This window comes from Acanthopagrus latus, chromosome 14 (genome assembly GCF_904848185.1).
Source record: "Acanthopagrus latus isolate v.2019 chromosome 14, fAcaLat1.1, whole genome shotgun sequence".
NCBI lineage: Eukaryota > Metazoa > Chordata > Actinopteri > Spariformes > Sparidae > Acanthopagrus > Acanthopagrus latus.
In genome coordinates, this window is record NC_051052.1 from 6056940 (window position 1) to 6081896 (window position 24957).

Sequence of the window (24957 nt, forward strand, 5' to 3'; positions counted from 1 at the left end):
TGATTAGACTCTGCTCAGGTCACCACGGTCAGTGCAGAGAGTTTTTCTCTCACACCATTCCAGGAAAGCATTCTCCGTTTTGGTGTTTTAGATATGTGTGGTTTGTGTTCACGTCTAGTTTTTTTTTTTTTGTTTGTTCAAACTTGCCGATTGTTGGATTGCAATCTTCCCTCATCAGGACACAGGTCAGTCTGCGCTTCAGTGTTTTGCATGTGTATATTTATGTTCCCTAGTGGCACAGATGACACAAAAACAAAGTGAATATGAGCATAATTAGTATATTGAGACGGCAAAGCAAGCACATTTGATGAATAATGATTAGCAGGTAATGAAAGATAAAAGAGAGGCATCCATTACAGCTTTATTCTGCGAGATCACGCGCATTTTAATGGACCTGGTGTGCTGCCAAAGTGCATTAGTATCAACATGCTGCAGATTTAACTGCTTTTCTATTGAACAGAACCGAATGGATTAGGCATGACACCCTTAAATTAAGCTGTCCCCTCTGTGCATCCATACCAGCAAGGTGTCTATCAAACTCTGTACACGCCCACTGTGTGTGTGTGCGTGCGTGTGTGTGTGGGGGGGGTCGAATCAGGCCAAGTGGAAACACCTGTGTGGATGAGTTAGCTTTTGGAGCTTGGACTGAATAATGGCAAACTGTTAGGGTTGCATGTTTGGTTTTTAGTTCCTAACTAATGGCCTGAGAGACGTAATGATAATTAACAACAGCTCACACTGAGGAAAGAATATTTACTGGGGGAAACTGAAACAAATCAGCTCAGACACAGAAAGTGATGACATGTGGACATTAAGCAAAGCGTCTTCAATACATGCCTCAACCACAACAATGCTACTCACAAGTTTAAGACTTTGTACTGGCTTAGAAACAACATAATTTTGAACAGAAGAATCATAATATTGTTTTTCAGTTGGTCCAGAGAGGCAGCACTGTTGTCTTCTCACATTTCTTTTTCTTTTAAAAAAAATTCTATTCATCTTTTTTGTTCTGTCAAACTAACTTAAACACATGTTTGACAATTACAGTGTCTTTAAGTTTATGAACCCCTTCGTGCTACACAAAATAGAATGTATGTATGTGTATATTTTTTCAGTCTATTTTCTGTAATTTCTCTTTTTTTATTTTTGTCAGGCTGAATGTTGACAGAAGCAATGGGGATGACAAGATGTTCAGCACTCTCGTATCAAAAGTTTAACGTCAGGTAAGCACTGTCTATCCACTTTGGCTGTATTTGAGCACCAGGTATCAATGGCATAAACATAGAGTCCAACAAAATCTTGTTCCAGGATGCTGTGGTGGAGTCAGGTCTCTGTAAATATGCTGCCGGCACTGATCATCTCAAAGTCCACTGCTCTTAATCCACAACCCAATTTTTTTTTTTTCTCCAGTGCTGATTAATGTGTTTCTGTCATAGGCAATACTGATTTATACAGCAATAAAACCTGAAAATATAACAGTTGGAAAAAATAACAATAAAGGGAATTGCGGAGGAGCTACCAGCAGCTGCATCTGCACACGACACCGCTGCTGATGTGGAGACACTGGCAGAGAGTCTGTTTGCGGCTCGTTCTTTGTAGTCGTTTTACTGTAAAATACCAGGCAAAGTAGCAGACCAAAAAACATTATAGAAGTAATTTTGCAGGTGAAGCTTCAGAATCTAAAACGGCATAGACAGACAAAGAAATAGTGGTGAAACTACAGAGCATGTGATCTGAAGGTGGTGCTTTCAAAATACAAATTCAACCAATTAATACAGCTAAGCTAAACTACTAATAAAAATAGATTTAAAAATAAAACCAAATCATGTGGAAATCTGCACAGAGTGGAAGGCAGGTGGGCCAGAAGCTCCTGTGGATGAAAACACTGAGAAGACCATAGGAAAGATATCAAAGAGCGACAGAGGGAGGGAGGATGACGAGCTCGGAGAGAGTTCATGTTCTTGTGTGTCTGTTTCCTCGGGCAACACTATACTCTGCATTGTAAGTCATATACTCCTTTTTTCTTCTGTCTCTCTTCATCTGACACACTGGAAACTCCTGTTCCTCGTCATCTCGCCCTCCTCTCTCTCTCTCTCCCTCTCTCTCTCACTCTTCCTCCCTCTCTCTACCGCTGTCAGCAGCTTTTGTCTTCCCTCCCTTTTTAATATACGAATGAAAGACTTCTATAGATGTGAATTCTTTCATGTGTCAGTCTGAAAGCTGCCTCAGGCCACACCTAACATGCACGCACCTGCACATGCACAACCAAGGTCCGTGCATTAACACGCTCACATGCACACTCGCACAACTAACACGTAGCTAGGAGCACTGTGTGCAAAACCTTATACATGCACATCTGCACACAGCCACATGTGGAGACGGAGCCGTGCAGACACCCACGCACAAGCACGCTCACTTGCATACAGCACCGCAGCCAGGGCGCACCCTATTCTCTGTCCATCTGTGTAAATACATTAACTTTGAGGTGTGTGTGTGTGTGTGTGTACTTTAAATCTTTCCAGGGTTCTCACTTCAGTCATCCCTTCATGCTCTCTCCTTCACTGTATAACTTGTCAGATATTTGGAAGTTGGCTCAACACCGTCCCCTTAAAATGCTTTTCTGTATACAACACAGTTTGGAGGAAACATGATGTCTCTCTCATGGATTGGTTTTTTTTTCTCATATTGATCATTCCTGACAAACATTCACAGCCAGCATTATTCTTTTTCCTTACCGTCTCCATTCCTGACACACTAAAACATGAGTAGGATAGTCATTATGTTGACGCCGGTGAGAGCGCTTGGTTAGAAGCGTCCGAATTGGTTTTGGCCACAAGAGGGCAGAGGAACCCCCACAACAAGACATAAAGCCACTTTTTTAGTAGTTATGGCTAACATCTTAGCGATCAGCTACTATCTAACACATATTACTGACGTAGAGTGACATAATCATTGTTGTCATATCAGGACTTTCTGTCGTTGAGCGCATGTGGTTCAAAACAATGAGCCAGAACAGGCTTTAGAAATCACCTCTGTCGAGCTGTAGTTGGGTGCAGTCAAAGAGTTAAGTGATAATTCTGCATCAACCAGGGACTTTTTCATGCGAGCTGATTTGATTCAAAACTTGTTTAAAAAAAAATACTAATGGAGCTTTACATAAAAAAAAATTATAAAATAAAGCTTTCTCATGGTCAAGACTATCTTTTTGTAAAATCTAGGGAATGACTGGACATTTTAGGAAACAATGAGCTTTCTTGTGTCTTGGATACCTATTTCTTTTTTATGGTGCAGGGAGTCAAGTCTTTAATAAACTTGTATTCAGGTGAAAAGGAGTCTTGAGACAAAGACATGAGTGTGAGCAGGAATCACTTCTGCTAAATAGTAACAAAAGTGCCTTCTAGTACTCGAGAACTGAATAGCACGTTACAGTCTTCTTGTCTATAACTCTCAGAAAGAAGGCAAGAAAGCATTTTGAAGTACAACAACTTATCATGAGTTTTAGTAAGTTAACCCAAACCTGAGACATGGGATAAAAACCCATCTGGTGTCAAGAGTTGTGTGTTTTGTATGCCCAACCTACACAGGACCAGTGTTGGGCAAGTTTATTTCAAAATGCACTATATTACATATCACTAGTTAGCTTCATTATAATTAATATGTCATGTTACAGTATTACTGTCTGCTCAGAGTAATATATTACTTATTGCACTACTTTTTTGTTGCTTTCGTTGTTACATGACTGTAGTAATATATCACTGGAATATTATGTGTCATGCATTATATTACACTGTTACTGCAACACTGCATAAGACTTGGCTGTGTTACAGGAATATCTTGTGGCTTATGACTCTTAATGGCTTATTTGGACTTCAATGTATTGGAGACAGATGCATTACTGGAGAGCAGAGAAGTAACAGAAATGTCCGACTGCCTGCTACTGACCAGTGCTGGCTTACAGACATGCCTTTACCACTAGACTATCTCTGGTCATATCAGCGTGTTTCTGTGTCTGCCTGAGTGACTTCATATTTATTAATGTCACTTTCTATTTCCTGCTGTTTTCTCCTTCTGCTGCCCCGCGTTTACCATACAAGGCCACAGCGAGCTGAAGTCTCAGGACCGCTTAAATCTTGTTTATATAGACAGACATTCCTGCCATATGAATACACATGTACACTTACATACATGCAAGAGCAGATGCAGCCCTCAGACATTATTAGAGAGCAATGTTGCCAGTCATGTACAGTAGATTGCCGTATTGGTGAAGTCAATCGCTCAGAACCCAAAGTGCCAACTCATTATCTGCTCTCCAGGCACAAAACATTTAGAGCAGATAACGTTGTTTTTAATTCAGTTTTATAGCCCGAAAATGACTTGCAGGCCTCGGCCATTCCTCATTGGAAGCTGCGTGAAAAGGGAACACAACAGAAACAGATGAACAATAATTATGGGGTACTTTTCTTGATTGACTCTTGTGTGAGTTTCAGCCAACACACTTAGATGATCTTAAAATAGGCAGCTCCATTATACCGAGTTTTTTACACAGCCTTTAACTACACTCAGATAATGTAATTGTACATATTAACCACAAGGTAACTGAGTCTGGGAATCTGAAGTGATGTCGAATGTCTATGTATGCTGCATTTAATTCTATCCACGCACATGTTACTTTGTTTTCAACCTCATGCTAAGCTAAGCTAATCAATTTCCAAGCTCCAGTTGCTTAAAAGCCCTTAGCTACACAGGCATTGGTACTGATCTTCCTGACTAACGCTTGGCGAGAGGTACGTTTTAATATGGATCTACTTTCGAACCACTTCTAGGGAATTCAGTTTTTTGGTTCTTGAGAAAACTAGAGGATTGTAACCAATTGCAGTTGTCATGGAGCATTAGTGCTACTGTGGAAGTGTTTTGACATGCGGCGAAGATGTTTTGGTTATTTCAGGTCTGGTTTAAATGGAGAAACGGTGCATTGACTCTTTGTCCCTGCTGCACAATCTGAAAGTATTTTACTAGTAGCACTACTTGGCTCTTAACTGGTGCACATCTGAGACATTTTAGGGTTTGATCATTCAAAAGCAAACTGAGTTAAGTTGATGTGGAAGGTCCTCATGTTGCTTCTTTAGCTAGCAAGGCAGCTGAATTTTTTTTTTTTTTTTTTTTTTTTAGATCATGTGATCACTTGATCCATGGATGAGTGAATCTCGGTCAGAAGAAGTTGAGAAGTTAGCATAGATGCTGCTTTAGCATCAGCTACATCATAATTGAAGTCATAATTGATGAGTTTATTTCATCGGAAGGAGAACAAGGAACGGCAATGAAGGCCATTCTCAAATTTAAAAAGTTGTGCTCCTTGTCTGAATTACGAGGTGGCTCTGCTGTGAGAGCTCACCTGCTGTTGATCTGATTGGTCAAATGATAGATGGTGATTGACAGATTGTTTGTCCATTAACCTGCCAAAAGTTTTTTGAAAGGATCTGCACTTTTTCAAACAGTTTCTGAAGGGATTTCCCCAACAATCTTGAACATCAAGTTAAGATCATCTCTTATTTTTAAATTGATCTCACTAATGTGATACAGTGAAACAGCCTTTATTGATGTAAAGCACAGCAAAAAGCACATTTTTTCATAAGTCACTCTCTGTAGTACATCTACATCCTGGTGAGAAGATGGTTGACAGCGAGGCTGGCCGCCCCACCCTCCATCCCTGACTCCTCAACCAGCACCTTTCTCTGGAACTCCTGCGGGAGGAGAAAAGTGGCAAGAAAGAAGAGGGAAAAACAAGAGGTTGTGCGGGTTACCTGCATGAATATGATGGATACTGATGGAGAGCCAACTTCAACAGAAATGATTCATCTGTCGCCCCTCCCACAATATTTGACAGGTGGCTCAGTCGTGAGCCAAGCAAAACACACCTCAACGAAGACTTGGCACCAGATGACATGAGATAAAATCTAACTCGGTGACGACAGCTTTGAACCTCTCACTTCAAGTATTTTTGTGTGATGAGCGACTGACAAGCCCCTTGAACAGCGTCTAATCAAATCAGTGACCTCAAACCACCACTGCTCTGTAAATAGTGGATGACTTCCCGGAACTCTCTGTCTGATACATGGCTCGTCACAGATCTTTAACAAGCTGTCCTATTGTGCAGGAGCTTTGAGACATTAGAAGCTCTGTGGCTGCTGAATCTCAGTGTTACAGCACACTTGAATATGTTTGTGTGGGTGTGGTTGGATGGATGGGTCATTCTCACCCTGAATCTCCTGAGTCTTGCCAGTCTGTCTTGCAGAGTCTTCTCCTGGCTGGAGGCCACATGTGCTACATGAGTCCGCCACTGCTGCTCCTTCTCCTGACACATGAAGGATATGTGCAACTTAATGTCCACTATAAGACTGAACACCAAAATGTCATTATAAAGGTGCACAAATTGTTATTTTCATACCAACAATGGATCAAAACACTGTGTATTCTTGGAGGAATCTCTCACTTTTATGAATTCACTTTACAAAGCTTTACACACAGGTGGTGAATGGTGAACGTTTAGCAGCTAAAGAGCCAGACAGTACCCTCACGAGTTGGTGAAGACCAAAACGAAGCTAAAAGTAGAGGTAGAAGTATTGTCTGCTCGGTCATTTGGTCCAGGAGCTTGGTCCATGTGGAGGGTTGCATGGTCAAATTCCCAGTAATAGATGATGTATAACGTCCAAAGAGATTTTCAAAATAAAGCTCGCTGACAAACATTTCACACACTATTATGTATTATGATGTTCACACTGTCAAACGTTTACAGTCTTTTTACAGTTTTAAGGTCCTTCTTTGGCTTGAAATAACTAAGTTCACTCTTGTAACTTACATAAGTGATGTAACACACGTTGCAGTTCTAGGAAGGAAAATCTATTGTGTGACCGATCAAACCGCCCTTCGAATTGGACTTTTTCTCATTCTTTATACTGCTTCACGGGAGGGGCACTCCAAGAAATGACAATGGCGAGGTAATTAGACTAGAGGAATGAGGTTCTGAATGTTTTCAGGTTGAGGTAAATGTTATATCTACAGCACCTGTCAACCACAAAACTCAAAAATCCTGCTTTTCAAATGTCCATTGTAAAGACGCAGTTATCATGACTCAATTCTGCAGCTGCAATCTAATTTTGGGCAGGAAAAAAAAGGAAGTTGACAAAGAAAACACTGACCATCCCTCACACTAAATCTCATCTAATGTCTTAAAGCTCTGTAGGATCATTCTGAAGGTTAAAAAGTTCCCCTGATACGATGATACAACAGTATATATGTTCTGCTGGGGCTGCACCTCTGAGCCTCAACCAGGCTTGTTCATGTGTGTTTAGTGTGAAAGTAAAGAAAAGTGGTGGTGGTCTGTTGGATGTGTATCCATAAGCTCAAAATGGAATCAGTATGACTGTCTTGGATCAAGTTCCCGCTGTGTGTTTGTGTGTGTTTCTATCTATAACTTCCGTGTGTGTGTGTGTGGGGGGGGAAGAACTGAACTTCTACGCCCTCGTATGAAAGACTTTAAACATGTTTCGGATAGGATACACATGAGAGGGCCACATCCGGGTTTCCTCATCGGACAGTGCCTGTCATCAATTAACATTTCTGTCTCGCTGTGTGTGTTTTTTCGGGTGGGGAAACAACGTGCGGAGGGAGCTGAACAAGGGAGGCCAATCAGTTTAAAGAGGAAGACATGCTGACACATATGGAGTGAAGGTGAAAGCAGTTAAATCGTTAAACGCACACACACTCTCAGGCGAAACAATCAGGACATTCTTCCCAAAAAAGCCTTGATTTGAAAATGAGCGTTTCGACATGTGAAGGATCACTTCACTCACGTTCTATACACACTTGTTCGTAGAAGGCGGAGCACATGTTGAACAAATTGACTCAAATTGGCAATCACTGACAAATTGACAGATTGCCTTAATTGTTTTCTGCCTTTGATCCAGTCATGACTTCACGGTGGCAATGTGCCAGCAGACTGGTGGCGTTGGTTGTAGAGTTCAGCGCCAGTGCAGAGCAGTTAGAGGGTCCTCAGGTTGAAATACATCAACTGTCTGCAGAGGTGTGAAAACATCCCACCAGAGCCACCGACAAGCTGTATACATCTACTGTTCCTTAATGTGGACACTCGTATTCCCTTTAGAGGTCTGATTAGTGCATTTTCATCTCATCAAATTGTATAAAAAAAGATCGAATGCCAGACTGTTTCAAGACATTTGTGCATGGTGGAACAAAGAGGAGAGCCAAGCAGAATGTTCTCTGCTGCTGAATGAAGGGGTGTGCATAATAAGACTGATATGACCCCTGGAGGAGCCCTTATTACTGTTGGTCATTTGCTTTGGTTTTAATGCAAAGTTGACATCGTTTTGAGATGTTTTTGACAAAATATGAGACAAAATATTACTTGAGCAGCAAAAAAAGATTATAATCTGGACCCGATACTGGTTGTTGAGAAAAAGTTTGGCCCACCACCAGTTACATCATCTGGGAGCCATGAAGGTCTTTGTCATTTGAGACAGCTTACTGACTAAACGGAAACGTTGTCCTGCTGATGCAGTTGAACGAAGAGACGGGAGATCAGCAAAGTCACTACAATTAATTATCTGGCAACCACGGAACTGTGTCTGAGATTTAACGGCAATCCAATAACGGTTGAGATATTTCAGTCTGGACCGATGAGCGTCTCGGACCATTTCTAGAGACGCGCTGCGTGCATGGCTGAAAAGCTTACAGGTCTGCTTACCGCCAGGGTTTAATTGGCTGCGTCAATCAAATTGCGCTACACTCGACCTGCAGTTAGGCGTTCTAAATGCAGAAAAAATATAGCAAAAAAGAAAAACTCACATTCTCAAGCAGGAGAAGAGGGAAACAATATAAAGAATCAGTTGCAGTGTCAAACAGAAAGGAGATTAAACTCGCAACACGCATTTTGTTCATTTTACTTATGGAAAAACCCTCAAGCTCAATATCCCCCTGTGTTTTCACACAGTATGCAGAGACCTGTCAGATCAAATCTTCATCTCTGACTTGAACTTGAAGCCGCAAAGGAAATCCTTTCAGACTGACGTCAGGGTCGTTCAAGGTTTTTAGGGACAAACAAACGACATGTGTTGCCAGCATTACAACATTTAGGTTTAAATTAACTAGGTTTCCATTGGTTTCAGACTCTGCATTAAACTGCTTTTGCTGGTTTATTGTACTCTTACCGGTCCGGGACAGCACAGATGCTGGATTCTGTTTCGTACAACTGCATACACCAAGTTTTCCCTGCTGCTCTAAAAATTAAATAGCATGTAATTACTGAAGACAGGACATGCCTCAAAGAATTCAGAGATTCATTCAAGAGTCTGGTATCGAGGTAAAGATGCCCAGAAGGCTTTGAGTATTCTTTGGAGTTGAACTCAGTGACAGTTTGGTAGAATTGGCAGCATGTGACTGCACCCATGTTTTTATCCCTCTGCCCTCCCTGGATAAAGTTGCCAGGTCCTTTTTTAAAGAACAAAATCCTGCGTGGCTGGACGTTTTTGAGATAGGAGCCTCAAATTTGTTGTTGGAAAAATGCTTTCCCTGCTTGCTGCTTTTGGTCAGGCTTCACATGCCTAAAAAAAACTGCCTAAATGTGTTTGGAGTACGATATACTGCTTTTTTTTTTTTTTTTTTTTTTTCTCAGAGAGCTAAATTGGAAATGGCATTCAGAATGTGGCTTGGTCATAAAACATTATGTTTTTTTCTGGGCAATTTGTTTAATTTGTTGTAACTGGTGAGTAGCAGTTTTTCATTCAACCTGAATGCATAGTTAGAAACATGACAGAGTGTTTCTGGAATTCCTCTGGCTCGACGGTGGCGTTCCAGCGGTGTGTGTGTGTGTGTGTGGGATTGTATCAAGAGTACCGCTTGTCTGAAAGTGACTGTGTTTGGGTGCATGTCTCCATGTTTATGCTGCGTGCTTGGATTCTATGTATGCATGTGTGTGCGTGCAAATGTCAGGGGTCACATTCACAGGTCATGCCGTCCGTGTGTGTGTGTCTGAGGTGAAGATAGGGTTCAGTGGAAAGTACATTCCATACTGAGGTGAGAGTGACTGTCCCTATCAGGGTAAATGTTGTCATCAGCTTCCTGTGTGTGTGTGTGTGTGTGTGTGTGTGTGTGTGTGTGTGTGCGCGCAGCGGAAACACTGACAACAACAGCCGACGCCCCCTGTTGACCTCACACACTCTTGTCAGAAACGGGGTGGCTGCTCCGAGCACCCACATCTGTTTTTGCATGTGCATTCCACATCTATGAGGACGTCCATCTGTTTTGGCAAGTGTGTGTTTTTGACTGATTCTAAATGGTGATATGCTCCTTCTTAAAAGGATATGTGTTGTTCCGCCACTATTAAGTGTGCTCCAACATGTCTCTGTGTGTGTGTGTGTGTGTCCATGTTTAGTGAGCGAAGTTAGAAGCCACCGATAAGCCCGGCAGCCTTGACAGAGAGCCAGAGCTGTGTGTTTCCCCGGCTGTCGTTTCCATGGAGGTGAATCTGATTTCGCCGTGAGCAATGAAGTGAACCTCGCCGGTAAATTAACACTCATCGATCTGGTGTCACACAGCTGCCTGTCTGCCTTGATTGTTCACCCCGGTGTTTCCATTAGGCTGATTGTAACCGGCTGCTCTCATGAAAACGTTAAGCACAGTCTGCAAAATGTGAATAACGGGCTCCGTTCACAGGAAGGATTAACCAGAGGAAAGATAAGTCAGTTTGACTTTTGCTAATTGTTGATTGTTTAAAGGTGCAATACGTGCGAATAGTCGTCATACAAACAACAAACAGGGGCGGCATATCACCAGAATAACTGCTAACTGCTGCTACCGGTAGCTATTGTTAGCTCAGTAAGCTGTGCAGTTAGCTAGGCTACCAGGGGAGTGTTGGTGTTCACACTGCTAGCAGAGGTTTTCATATCAGGGGCTAGCTGGTTAGCATGCTAACCTTATCTCTTCAGCACAGGACATTGACGTCTTTCACATAACGTTAATACTCTCATTTCTTCAGACTCCGTTAGTAGATTTTTTATTTTTTTTTTTTAAATTTACTGAACTAAAATTCTTACTTAACGCATCTTAAAAAATAAATAATCTGGGATGCGTCTGGCTTCGGGACAACTTCCTCCGTTCAAAGCGGGTTTAGGCGACAGTGAAAAGCAGCTATGAGAACCAGAAAAGTGATGGCTGCGATCCAAAATCTCAAGTGTTCTCTTCCCTTCTGAGTTCTGCTGCCAGTATATGGTGTTGACAGCCACAACGATCTGTCACTACACCAATCGGATCCAGCTACTGTGGCCTGGCTGTGTGTAGTAACCTGTGTGTCTGTGCCTGCGTTTGGGGTGGACCAAAAAGAGTGTGAATGCTTGCGCTGGCATGAGTCCTCTGTCCGCAGGAGAGGCAAGTAGTGTGTGTGTGTGTGTGTGTGTGTGTGTGTGTGTGTGTGTGTGTGTGTGTGTGTGTGTGTGTGTGTGTGTGTGTGTGTGTGTGTGTGTGTGTGTGTGTGTGTGTGTGTGTGTGTGTGTGTGTGTGTGTGTGTGTGTGTGTGTGTGTGTGTGTGTGTGTGTGTGTGTGTGTGTGTGTGTGTGTGTGTGTGTGTGTGTGTGTGTGTGTGTGTGTGTGTGTGTGTGTGTGTGTGTGTGTGTGTGTGTGTGTGTGTGTGTGTGTGTGTGTGTGTGTGTGTGTGTGTGTGTGTGTGTGTGTGTGTGTGTGTGTGTGTGTGTGTGTGTGTGTGTGTGTGTGTGTGTGTGTGTGTGTGTGTGTGTGTGTGTGTGTGTGTGTGTGTGTGTGTGTGTGTGTGTGTGTGTGAGAGCTGGTGTCGTTTAGCAAGAGCCTTCATGCTGTGCCAACGGCTGACAGTGAAGGGGCTGTTAAGTAACACAGATGTACAGACTTGTATGGTGTGTATCATCCTGGTGTGTGTGTGTTTGTGTGTTCACCTTCTTGCCCTCTTCTATTTCTCGAAGTCGCTCTTTCTCCTGCTGCTCTCTCTCCAGTCGCCAGCGGACCTGAAACACACAAACACACACAAAGATACTCAAACACAGCCTGTGTGTTTTCTCAGTTGGTTGGGGTGTAATAATGGTGTGTTTTGGCTCCTCCTCATCTCTTACCCTCTCCTCCTTTTTCTCGCTCCAGTCGTCCTCCGAAGCGCCAGCTCCTTCTGCCGTTTCTTTAGTCGTATTTTCGGCCGTTCCCAGAAACGCATAGTCTTCCTCTTTACACAAACCTCTCATTGACTAGAACCAGAAAAACATCTATTGTTCATGATCATAGGTCTATTATACATCTTTCTCCCACTGTATTGACTGTTTGGATTTTAAGTGAATAATAATAATAATAATAATAATAATAATAATAATAATAATAATAATAATAATAATAATAATAATAATAATAATGTTGTGTTCTGTATTCCAGCGCCTCCGAGGCATTTTCATTTTTGTTGACTCTGGCAGCCCCGGAGGACAAAAGTGAAACAAAGAAAACTTTATTAGTGCTTTATTGTACCACCAGACTACACACCTCAGTCTGTGAGACTCCTCAGTTTATTCTCAACACTTCACTATAAATTATTTTTTTAAATTTTCTGACTTATCTGATCGAGATAACTCAGAACACGACGCGTCTTCCCGTTGATGGCCTTGGTCGCTTATTGAGGTCAGAGGAATCACTATTCAACTGAGGCTGTTTCACAACCAGTTCAAAGCCCCTTGTAGTACATTTAAGTATAAATGTAAAAAGTAAAGTACATGTTTGTAAGTGTTTACCCTTTTTTAATCTGATGCACTTATCATTACCGGCACAGTCAGTTGGTTTGAGAAGTCACATATAGGTGATGAAATACTTAGAGATCAGCTGTGTGGGGTCTCAACTGATTGCAGTGCACCAATCAGCCACAACATAAAAACCACTGACAAGCGATGTTAGCTCATCATCTCATTATAATGCAATGTTCTGCTGAGCAACCTCGGGACCTCTGGCAGCTATGTGGATGCGACCCGACACGAATCATCCATCTAAACAGTGTTACGGACCAAGCACACCACCCCATGTCAAGGGCGTTCCCTAATGGAAGTGGCCTCCCAGGACAGTGGCACTGTACTGAATGTGAAAACGAGGTTAAAATACGAATCTGTCAAAGTGGGAGGTTACATGTAATTGGGTGACAAATCGGTAAAACCTGATGGGTGTGGTCTGTGATAAGACGTCAATGCCCTAAATCCGCAGGGCACAACGGGAACAATGAATAGTGTGACGAATTCAAAATGATACGAATCATATGCCTTGGCAGTCAGGAGATCTCAACCCAAACTACAACATCCAGATGTGGAACAAATCCACTTTGGAAATGTTGGTGGGTCACTTGTTGTTTACTGCTGTCCTGTTATGGCCTCTTCTCGGAAAAAAACTTTTTTTTTATTCCACTGAATTACATTTGAGGGAGTATCATCACCTGACATGGTATAGGATCGTTAAAGAGTGGACGCATGAAGAAACAAGGTTATTTCCCAGTGTGTTGTTATCTCTTCGGTCAAGTTTCCACCTTGTTTCGATTAGTTCTTAACGTACCTTCGACATGGGGATCCCTTGAAACCTTTTCACATGAGTCATCTTAATCCAGGACGTCTCTGCTGCTCATGACACACAGATATTCACAGTGATTCCTGAAGTCTCACTGCTTTTAAAATGTACACATTATTGAACATGTTCTTCAACTATTTAGATCAGGATACTGACATTCGTATGTGCTTTGTGACAGTTATACTGGAGAAAAATCTATCAAACATGTAGTATGTTTGGTATTTAAAAAAAAAAAAGAAAAAAGAAAGAAAAGCTCTAATAAGGTTAAACTGATCAAAAATGTGCACAGTTAAAAGTCAATTACTCACCTGTAGGTCAACACTGACTGTGTCACACACTCCTTAGTGTCCGCTGTGGGCTGATCAATACCCGCTGCTTCAGTCGGATAGTTTCCTTTATTTTCTAATAACGGATGCGTCCTGCCTCCTTCACCGACTGACGGTCCCAACAGTTTCAGATCAGAGCTGCACAGGTTCTTATATGGTGACAGCACACAGCTTGCGCGCTAGCAATTTCCACAGTACGGTGACAGAAGTGCCACTGTCCCACTAATAAAAAGTCAGTCAAAAGACAGAAGAGCATCATCGATCTTTCTGGCCTCTGGATACTTCATCTCAGCATTTAAAACAATACCACTAGTAATTGAACGCTGATTGCACAATGACACCATCAGAGTTCAGATCAAACCTGGCTCTCACTCTCTGGATGTGGGCTGTGGTTATTGCAGTGTGTCCAAGTGCAACTTTTTGGCCGAGACACATAAAAAGCTACTAAAAACAAGTCAAGCCTGTTGACAGTTGCTTAAACTGTCAACAGCTTTTGTGTCTCCTCTGTGTGTCTGCGGTCTTAAAGCAGTTGTTGCGGTCATTTCATTATGAACATGTCAGCACAGCTTGCTTGATGTGCTTGCATCAATCACAGGTTAGCGCTGTAAACACGCAGCTTCGGCTTTATTTACAACCCACTTTCTCCTGCTGCATTTCCCTTTCCGAGTCAATAAAGTTCATCATGTCCTCTTATCTTAATGAATAGCTCTTTCAGCAGGCTGCTAATAAGGACCGTGACAGCGCCAACAGCTGTCGTCATGGACATACAGTAAACGTTTCCAGTGAACTCAGCCCAGTTGCTGTGTTGACATGTTTATGAGGAACAGGTCTGGGAGCAGTTGCAGTGCTACTTGAAGTCAAAGTGAGAGTGAACCTCCTGACTGCGTTGATCATTTGTTTGACAGTCCACCGTGTAGTTTTCCGATCTGACGCGGCGTCTCGGCTCATTCATGATGGCAGGCGCACCCAGTCGAAATGAATTATAATGTTGATTATACATGGCAGGAAAAAAAACACAAAGGATTACTCACTGCATCAGATTAATCATGATACGTGACTAAAGGTCTGAACGACTTATTCTCATAATAAAAACACCAGCAAAACGGTTTTGATTCTTTTTAAAAAAAACAAAATGAGAGTACAGCATAGAAACACGACAGGGTAAGGTCACCCAAAAGAAAGGCAGAGCTTCACACTTGTAGCATTCTCCTAAACAGCTGGGGTAGATGGGGTCTAAAATGTAATAATAATAAAAGAAAAAAAACAAAGCAAAGAAAAACATGAAATGGCTCCAATGATCTGGCATGATCCAGGTCTCTGGTAGCCCCAAGATCCTGAACTGATTTTACAAGATGCTATCGACAAAGCTTCACTGAAGCTGCTGAGCTAAGAAACATTTGTATATCTGTAGCGGGTTCATGAGCTCAACCGGCCATCAAGGGTGAAAATAACATGTTTGGGATCTCTGGGCTTCTTTACACTTGGATTAGTCAGTTCAATTCAAATTATTCGTCCCCGGGGGGCCAATTTAAGGCATGTGGAGTCAGCATGTTACGTACACTAGATGAATATGAATAAAATAGACTAAATAACTAAAATAAGATATTTACAATATTTATGAGGTGCAAAGTAGCATTAAGGTAGGTTGCGCACGAAGAAGCGGCAGCTAGAAAAATGCAGTGTAGAGGGAGGGGAAATGAGGATGCAATGAAATCAAAATGCCAGACGAGCTGTACGACGAATAATGTTGTGTTTTGTGTGAAGTTTAAAAAACGTCCTCATCTACTTCAGGAGAATGCTGCAACACTGTTTCGCTGCGAGGATCCAGCAACGTCTTGTGGACGACAAAACATCCCCTGACTTTGATTCGGCATGGCGGTGAGTAGATATTGGCTACATTTTTATTTATTTTTGTTTGAACTTATCCTTTAAGTTCCTTACTGCAGGGTGCTCACACAATTATGAAATATTTTCTTGAGCACAATTATATAAAGTGCATTGTCTTAAGTAAACATATCCAGCTTGGTGATTGATGGAAAAACACAAGAAAGATGGGAATAAAAATGTAATTACAAAAAGCAAAACAATCTCCCATGTAACCACTCAAAATACTTTTATTTCAGTCTGTTTGTGCAAGTATACTACACAGATGGAGATTTGTGGTGGCATTATTGTGGTTCAGATTCATTTTGTACTCCTACTTCCTGTGGAGCCCAGTGAAAAACTTCTGAAAAACAGTCCAGCGTGTGAATGTTGGGCAGTGCAACCTGCTGAGACAGAATGTGAAAATGAGTTGGTTCATGTTCCAAGAGAAGTTAATCTCCACTGCTGTGGCGTCTGACTGAGAAAAAAACAGTGATGTGTGCGTGCGCGCGCAAGATCAAAAGAAGTTGCATTTTGGTCTTTTTATGAGGTGCGACATTTGCATCCTCCCTCTGTACAATAATGTATGTTGACGTGACTGCAGCTATAAATGTGTTTTTATAGGTTGTTAACCTCAGAACAAACCCATAATGAGAAATCGCAGATAGCTTGCAGGCCTGGAAGACATGTGAATATGTCTTACACACATGCCTAAATAAAGCCGTACTGTGGCACTCAACACCACGTGAAAACGTTTGGTTAATAAATCTAACATGTAGTGCTGTCGTAGTGCTGTCATTCTAACTGCATTAAGTTCGATCGCGACATACGGATGCAATAAGCAGGACATCCCAAATGTTACAGCACATCTTAGCTGGTCGCTGGATACTTGAAGTCTAAAACCACAAAAAGGGCACTTATGGCGTCCATATGTTCTCAAAAACAGACAGGAACACACGCTCTCACACGTCGAACTGCTGTCGCACATCACTTCTCACAGCCTCTGTACATTTAGCACCCTCAGAACGAGCAGTAAGCTGTGATCTCTGACCCGAACCTCCCCGATGTCCTGGCATCAGTCATCAGCCTGCTGCTCGTAACAGGTAAACAGACCTGCTTCCCCCCAAAAGCATGACACAAACCTTTAGAAATGTGTTCTATCTGTGTATTTTAAAAAGAAAAGGCTGTGTAAATGCTCATGATTCATTAGAGGTCATATCTACCATTCCCAACAGTCCGCTTTTACTTCAGTCAAGCAAGGCGATTTTTTTTTTTTATTATTTGGATCCACAACAAAACAGCCTCACTGTAGCTCCACCGTCCTTATGATTATTCAGCTCTGGTGAACCATTCTTTGCTGGTTGATGTAAAAGTCATCAGTAACATTGTGCCACTGTGGGAAAGTCACCAGAAACTCTACATTAAAATTTTAAAATCTATACTGCGAAAAACAGATTTATTTGGAAGTGATGGGCAAGACCTTGAATGTGAAGGACACTCATTTATATGTAAAAATCCCATAATGCAGGTTTAAGCTCCTTATATGGCCTTTGTGTTCAGGCATAGTCATTGCTACCCTCTTGGACTCATTCATGCCACTGTAATCCATTTTTAATAACATCGCTCCTCACATGCTCTTATTTGGGCAAGTGGGACAAAATGCAGAGAACACGTGATATTTCTGTTTTGGCTTCATCTCCAAACTTGTGCTGCACCTATACACATCTTCAAACCGCTGCAGAATGGATCCCTGAATGCACTGACTTTTGATAAAAGTTCTCATCAATAGCGTCTCACTTGTAAGACTGGCTGTGTATTTTTAAAATAAAATAATTTTAGGCTCAAGTCAGAATCTCAAAGTCTCTTTGGGCTTGAGCTCTAGTTTCCATGCATCCTTATTTTTACCTTACGAGGCAGCTTGCCAGATTTCAAACTGTGACTTCAAGTCTGTGGCTGAAAGAACAGTGGTTAAGCCAATCAGTTAATGAGGAACTACTGACAGCAGTGGCCGGGGTTTAGGTGTGAGGACCAGTGAGAGAAGTTATATCAGAAGTGGATGGTGTATTTTTATTTTATTTTACTGGCCGCTGTTCATTTTCAGATGCCAGTGAAAGTCAGAGTTAGTTCCGTTGAACCAAGACCACACAATTGCTCCAAAAACTTTAAAACTCAGCTGATTTTGTAACCCTAACCTTAACACACATCTTCCCAAAACCTCAGCAAGTCGATTTTGCTGCTCCCAGTCGCAGTCATAAAAGTGCCACACCTTAGAAATTAATCAACGCCTTCTTCAACTGTGATTTGCGGCAGTACCGGAAGAGACAGACAAATGAATCCATCATGCCATCGTATCAGACAACACTTCTGTTGTTCTCAAGGGCATCCACAAATGGGTGTTTGTCATCTAATTTGGAGAACTTGTTGAGACTGTTTTAGGCCAGGCAGGATGCATGATCCCTCAAAAATGTCTTTTCTTCTCCGTTGGCATGCCTAAAGCTCTTTAAAGAGACGATTCTAAGAGACTAACAGACGCCAGAATCACATCAACTGACTCCATCCAATTTTCCTGCAAAAGAAACTCGTGCGGGTCGTTTGTATCCGCAGTCTCTCTCTTTTTTTTTTTTTACCCCAGAGCTCATGACCACAGCTGGGGGTTGGAGCAAAGATCAGCTGGTTAATGGAGAGCTTAGCCTCGAGGATCAGCTCCGTCTTTACTACAATTGTCTAGTATGAGTCACACAATTTTCCTGACCAATGAATCTGTCCATCTGGACCTTATTCATCGAGAAGCACATGAGATACTCCTTCATCAGGGGTGGTATTTCTAATTTTGAGCCACTAGATCCAATTATAATTGATAGTTTTGGCTTCAGACAGTGCACGCATGTACAGATGTGGACAGCTGCCGACCAACATTGACAGCTGTGTCGTAGATCAGACAGAACGCCGTAAAGCACCAACTAAATGCTGAGGTCAACTGAACTGACACAAGAGCAGAGTTCATCACTGCCGTGGCACGATGCATCATGTCCTTTTTCATTCCAAAAATCTGACATGTTGGCTGAAATCAGATGTGAGCACACTGCTGCGTGGTGACCCGGCGTGACTCTGTGAAAGCTCTTGTCATGAAGGATTCCCAACACGCCTTGTGTCTTAATGCCTGATCCCTCGGCCACTAAGTTGAGCACTGCAAGAGGATTAACTCCTCCTCAGTACCCATTGTCCAGCACAGTTGGGCCTCAGGGGACTCGGCTCCTCCCACCGAACACTCATAGTAGCGCAGGTGCACATATGTGTTTGGGTGTGTGATCAGGCCATGTGCATGAATGTATCCGTGCATGTGTGTTTTTGTGGGGGCAGATCCTGATTTTAGATGAGGCAGAGTGGTGACTGTAGGAGACCTTTGTTGGCAGGGACACTGTTTGGACAAATTCCTGACCTCAATCTCTCTAAGGGTCAGGAGTGTGTGTTAGTCGTTGGATGTGATCGTATGTGTGCTGGATGTACAAAGCTGTGTTGAATCTCATCCAAATCCCTGCAGAAAAGCTGGGTTTACACCAAACGTGTGTGTGTGTGTGTGTGTGTGTGTTGGCTTATATTTTGTTCAAGATGTTTCATTAAATCAGAGAGTCCCTTGAGACTGCGCAAACTAAAATTTTCCAACGTTTATCTCATGGGATGAAACACAAGACGAACCCACCTGAACGTGTCTCATATTTCTGATGTGCGTGGCACATTTGATTCAGATTGAGTGGCGTCTTAGCGATGTAGCTGCAGATTGCAACATCCTGAACGCCCGTGTTGGGTTTGTCTGTACTGGGATACAGTTGGAAAAATGACTGTGCAACCTTGTGGACTCCATGGAAGAGGACCCCTTCTGTAGATGTAAAAGACTCATTTTAAAGTAATGAAGACAGGGACACAACATTTGAACATCTCTTAAGCTTGTGCACACTGCAGACCTTATTTCAGGCATCTGAGGTGGATCAAATAACAAGTATTAGCATTCCTACAGCGATCCCAGTATCCTGGTTAGTCTGGATAATCCACAGAGTGGATGTACAGTTTACTATAAAAAGTAGTCTCTACCAAAGAAAGAATACAAATTGAGTTTGTGTTTTCAATGGAGATGCGGATTTACAGGGACATGCACTGTGTCCAAAAAGCTCTTGTAGCTTACATGTAGCCCAACTGATGTAATTAGTTAGTTTATGCTGCCAGAAAATTATTTGACCATTAAAAATAGCCTCTTCTGATTGTTTCATGTAAGAGGGAGAATATATTTCAGCTAAGTTTGTCTGGTAGCCAGTCTCAGTGATTAATGACACCATCCCTGTGAGAACTGCAGTAAAATGAATGATAGTTGCCATTTTTTTTTGTTACTTTGAAAGATAAACATGAGGTTTTATGACCAAAACTGGGGCACTCAAGCTGTGAGAGAAACAGACAAGGTATTATTTAGAGTGACCGGGTTACAACTCCACTCAGACAGGGACTAAAATAACATTATGTCAGAGAGTTATGGGAACTGGAGTGCTGAGGAGAGGATCTCTGTCTTTCTGTTGAAGCCAAGAGCTCACATTGCCATCTTGCACCCTTGTCCTCTGGAAGACTTGGGAAACAGACCAGTTATCGCACTCTTTAAAACACTTTGAGGTTTTTCTTTGTCAAATCCTTGAAAAGAGCTGGAGGTTTATAAAAAAACAAACAAAAACAAGGGTCTATTCCATGGAGGGTAAGAAATATCATAACAGGCTTAAGAAAATGGAGGAAAGACCCCTGTGAAAACAGTTTACAGTGTGTAATGTGATTGTTTTAAGGCACTTTGAGAGAAAGAGGAGTCAGAGCTTTGGCTTTCAGAGAAATAATGAAAACACGAGTGATAGCCATTGAATTCCCTGTGCACCATAAAGTAGCAGCTTTTACAGAAATCCACTTGGATCTATTAGCCTGTGTTGATCCTGCATTAGTGCTGTCAGACAGTCAGTCAGAACGTCACACCGGCTTTGTGCTCATTTCTCATTGATAAATTACATTTAATGACATAAATACTTGTTAACTTTTCAGTGGTCAGAAACCGACTTCCTTCCTCTCGTGCAAAGCATCAACATTGTCTTGGACGAAATTATCTGATCTTTTCTTATGAACTATCCTTTTTTTTTAATTTTTTTTTTATAAGTACTCACCAGTACATCCCAGTAGAGGTCGAAATCACACTTTGCACAAAACTGAACAAAATAATTTGAATCAGCAAAGATTAAAAGTCCCTGAAGCTCACATCTGTAAATGTAAAAAAGTAAATGTATCATCATTCAAATGAGAGCAAGCATCATTGTTAATGCAGCCCGACACTCAGCGCTGGTTCTGACTGTCCTCAGTTCAGTGGTGTGTTCAGTGCATTGACAATCTTAGCTGACAGGTTCAGTTGAGTACGAAACCAGCTCATACAAGCCCTGTAGATAATGTTACTAGCTCAGCAGCCTATAAACTATGACTGAGCTATCAGATTATGATTGCTTTTGTTGCTTTCGCTGTCATTTAACAGACTCTGTCACTTATGACGGTGATCAGGAGAAGCCGTCCACAAGAATTTGCACAATGAACCTGAAGTCATTTGCTTTGTTTCTGCCTGCATTACTTTCACACTGTGATAATACAATTTACCAACTTCAGTTATAAAACAATATTGGAACTGGCTGTTTTTTCGCCCATAAAAGGGAAAATAAATCGCCTGGCATCCGGATATTAAACCAAGCTTTTGGGATGGTGTTCATTATTTTTTAGAGTTTCCTGACTTTTGACTGAACTCTTAACGAACAAATGAAAATATGCCCAAATAAGAAACATATTTTGGATTAATAGTAATAAAAACCCGTAACCACATTTAATAAAAAAACATCTCAATTTAGAGACCAAGTTGAATTACATAAAGTAAAACTCACTCTGGAGAGTGGGGTTCCTTTATTAGTTTCATGAATCATCAGAAATAGAACATTTGACCGTGGAAAGATTTTCTGTTGCATGTTTGTGTGTAAGAACATGGATAATGGGATATAATAATTCTCCAAAGCTCTGCCATGCTATTCCCGTTTTTTTAATTAGAAATACATCATTTAACCTCTTGAAATGTGGACTCAACCACTTTTTATATGGGTCAGGTCCAGCTGTATAAACTGAGCCCACCTTGAACTCTAGAGGATAACAAACATTTACAGTGTGTATGCTCAGAGGATTTCAAACCACAATATGACCCTGGACATTCAAGACGTACGAGGATTTGGAGTTGGGGCGCGAATCACCAGCGAGCGGACTACACAAACAGACAGGGGTCAGCCCCACTTAACAAAAAAACATCACACGGAAAAACATCCTTTACTGAAAATAGAAACCAGTCACATTAATTACTCCCAAGGAAAATGAGGGGGTGAAGAGTGGAAAGCACAAAGACTCTTTTGATTAGTTCTTTACTTCTTCTGATATAGAAACGCATTTGGCTGGATGAAGCAGTAGACATCCATTCACTGCTCTGGAGTCAGATCTGGTGGCGTGACTGATCACAGTAACCGTCCGGCTGCAGGGCGAAATGGAATGTTCATTAAAAGCTGAAGATGGAAAACAAGGAACTATGTAATTGTGATGACCCTGGTGAACTGCTGCATCAACCCGACATCCATTTGATTGAAGAAACACATAGGTTTGAATCATCCGAATATCTATATTTGCACATTATGTCAATAACAGAAGGACAAACTAATACAACGATACATAACTACTTGTATAGGTATTTTCGGGATGTGGTACCTCGGTTCCAATTCTTAACAGAACTCTCTGCAGCCCGTGGTATCGGCGATACTGATCGGCCTCATGTCCTCGCATATGAACGAAACAAGTTTCTTCATGCACGCCTCTTGTCGTGCTGCAGAAAGAGTTTGTGGCGGACGGCGAAAAACACGAGTTGTGACGCGGCTGTTTAGTTGGCGTCCCAGACATCATGGCGGTGCTCATTTGGGTGCACATTTTTGAGACATACCCTCATGTTGCTAGTGGTGGAACGGTAAGCTAACTGCTAACAGCTTGCATCCAACTTTATCTCGAGGCGCCGCATTTTTGCCGCCTACTGACCAAAATCCAAAGTATTTCCAAACGGGGCACTTTAGGTTGCTTGGAGTTCACCCCACTCTCTCTGCTGCCGAGTTGGGCTCTGAACTTTCTTGCCATTTTGTTTTTCTCTCCGCCATCTGCATCTGCCACAGTTTTTGCCGCGTCTCACGTTCAGAAGTGAGTGACGCTGTGCGAGTGCAGCTCCTGTGACCCGTCCCTGACCCATCATGCAGTGCGACCACTCGCAAAGCAGCCGCTGATGTGTTTTCAATATTCATTTTCACAATCAAATCTCCGTTTGTTTTGTTTTTTTAAATATTCGAATATGTGTTCAAATTTAGAAGATTTGTTGACAGCCCTGATTTGTACTAAGAAGTGACCATAATTGGACAAAATATTGTGACAGTCGCATAAACCAGTCAGGAAACTGTTTACTGAGGTAATAAACCAAGGCAGAAGTAGGGCAGTTTTCCTCATAAGCTTTCAGTCAAACGGTTTTCTTTTTGAAACCGGTGAAGTCACCCCCTGCTGGCCATAAGAAAGAGATTTAAGGTGTAAGCATGTCTGCATTGGCTACAGAGGCTCTGTGTCAGTCATTAACCTGCAGAGGAGACAAAGCACTTAAAACATGTTCAATAGAAAAGCTCCTAGATGCTTAAAAAGAAAAAAAAGAAAAAAATCATCCACCTACTGTCTTTTTCATGAACACACAACACCTCCACACACACTGTCACACCTACACACAGTCTGAAACCAAACAAACCCATTAATCCACTGACTTCAGTAAGAGTTGACACAGATCCAGCTCTGCACAGAGTCAGTTATATAATCCAGGAAATAATATCTGTTTTATCATCTTCAAATCCGAAACCCAAACAACTGCAGACTGACTGTAGATTATATCCATGTGATCTGATACAGTTCGTCTCTTTCCAGCAGTTTAGAGCCGTGAAACCCTCAGATGCTTGTGGGACCTTGAACCTACACCTGACCCACAGACAAACACAAGGAAACAAACAGTGAGGCTGACGCTGTCTGACAGGAGATCTCACCTGATAAAATGCTCAATCAGAGATCAGGCGTTGGACATATACTTGTTTTTTTGTGTGTGTGTGTGTGTGTGTGTGTGGGAAACAACACTCCTGATGGACTATATGTGCTCCAACAAGCAAGGCACCCCCGCAGTCACACACACACACACACAGTTACATGCATACTTACCCGGTGGGTGGTCGATGCTGCGTTTAACTCCAGATGTTCACACTGCAGAGACGCCTTGACATCTCAGAAAATTTCACCTGCAGTCATCTCAGTAAAAGGCACCTCATTTCCTCCATTTCCTATGTTCTTATCCCCTGGTGTGTGTGTGTGTGTGTGTGTATGGGCTGAGCCTGTGCTGTCTACACAGGCCTCCCATTGTCACCCAATTAAACATCTCCATGTGGGCTTCTCTCATCCACTGCCAGTGTCAATAATATTGAATGTGCATGGTTTAAAAAGTCCTTTACACTCTGAGCGCTGTCTTTCCTCTTTAGATCAAGCAGTTGGCAATGTTTCTGTTTATCTTCATCAATGTCAAGGTCCTGTGCCAGCTGTTAAGCTGCGTGACATGCCGATAGAGAGGGAAACGCATTACAGGAATATTATTATATGAAACATTGCTCAAGTTTTGCCTGATTTACACTATTAAAGCACATTTGTGATAGCTTCAGTTTTCTGATTCTTGGAGGTCAAAATGAACGCTAAACTAAATATAGGATAATGTTAATCAGTTGCAGGATGCACACAGGCATTCCTGACATGTCAATGTAAATTAATTTGTAAATTTAACTATCCCTGGCTTTTAATATGTTCATGTCTGCCGCCTCGAAACAACCTCAAACCAAATTTAATAAGGTTGTTTCTGTTGTGCAGCACAATGGGCGGCTTGTCTCAGCATCAATAAGCAGCCTCTGCAGCAGGCTAAGCGTACATACAGTAGATTTAGAATTTATTGCAAGACATTCCTATTTTGGGCACTGCTGTGAGTTGGCTTCCCTGCGGA

At 42.0% G+C, this 24957-nt stretch overlaps 2 long non-coding RNA genes across 13 annotated transcripts in view; one reads left to right on the forward strand and one right to left on the reverse strand.

The window, feature by feature from the left end:
* Positions 1-24957, forward strand: part of LOC119032274 — a 173810-nt gene continuing 148853 nt past the window's right edge. For 9 of the 12 annotated variants that reach the window (XR_005078827.1, XR_005078830.1, XR_005078829.1 and 6 more), the window contains exons 1-3: positions 1-185; positions 1154-1223; positions 15741-15827. This is a non-coding gene — a long non-coding RNA (uncharacterized LOC119032274). Of the gene's footprint in view, positions 186-1153; positions 1224-15740; positions 15828-16827; positions 16916-23852; positions 24429-24957 lie in introns of those variants that run through there. The other 3 variants (XR_005078832.1, XR_005078836.1, XR_005078834.1) reach the window with 2 other exon arrangements.
* LOC119032276 lies at positions 5592-12037 on the reverse strand. The gene is made up of 3 exons (XR_005078837.1): positions 11979-12037; positions 6257-6352; positions 5592-5741 (listed from the first exon to the last, which is right to left on the reverse strand). It is a non-coding gene; the product is annotated as an uncharacterized LOC119032276 (long non-coding RNA).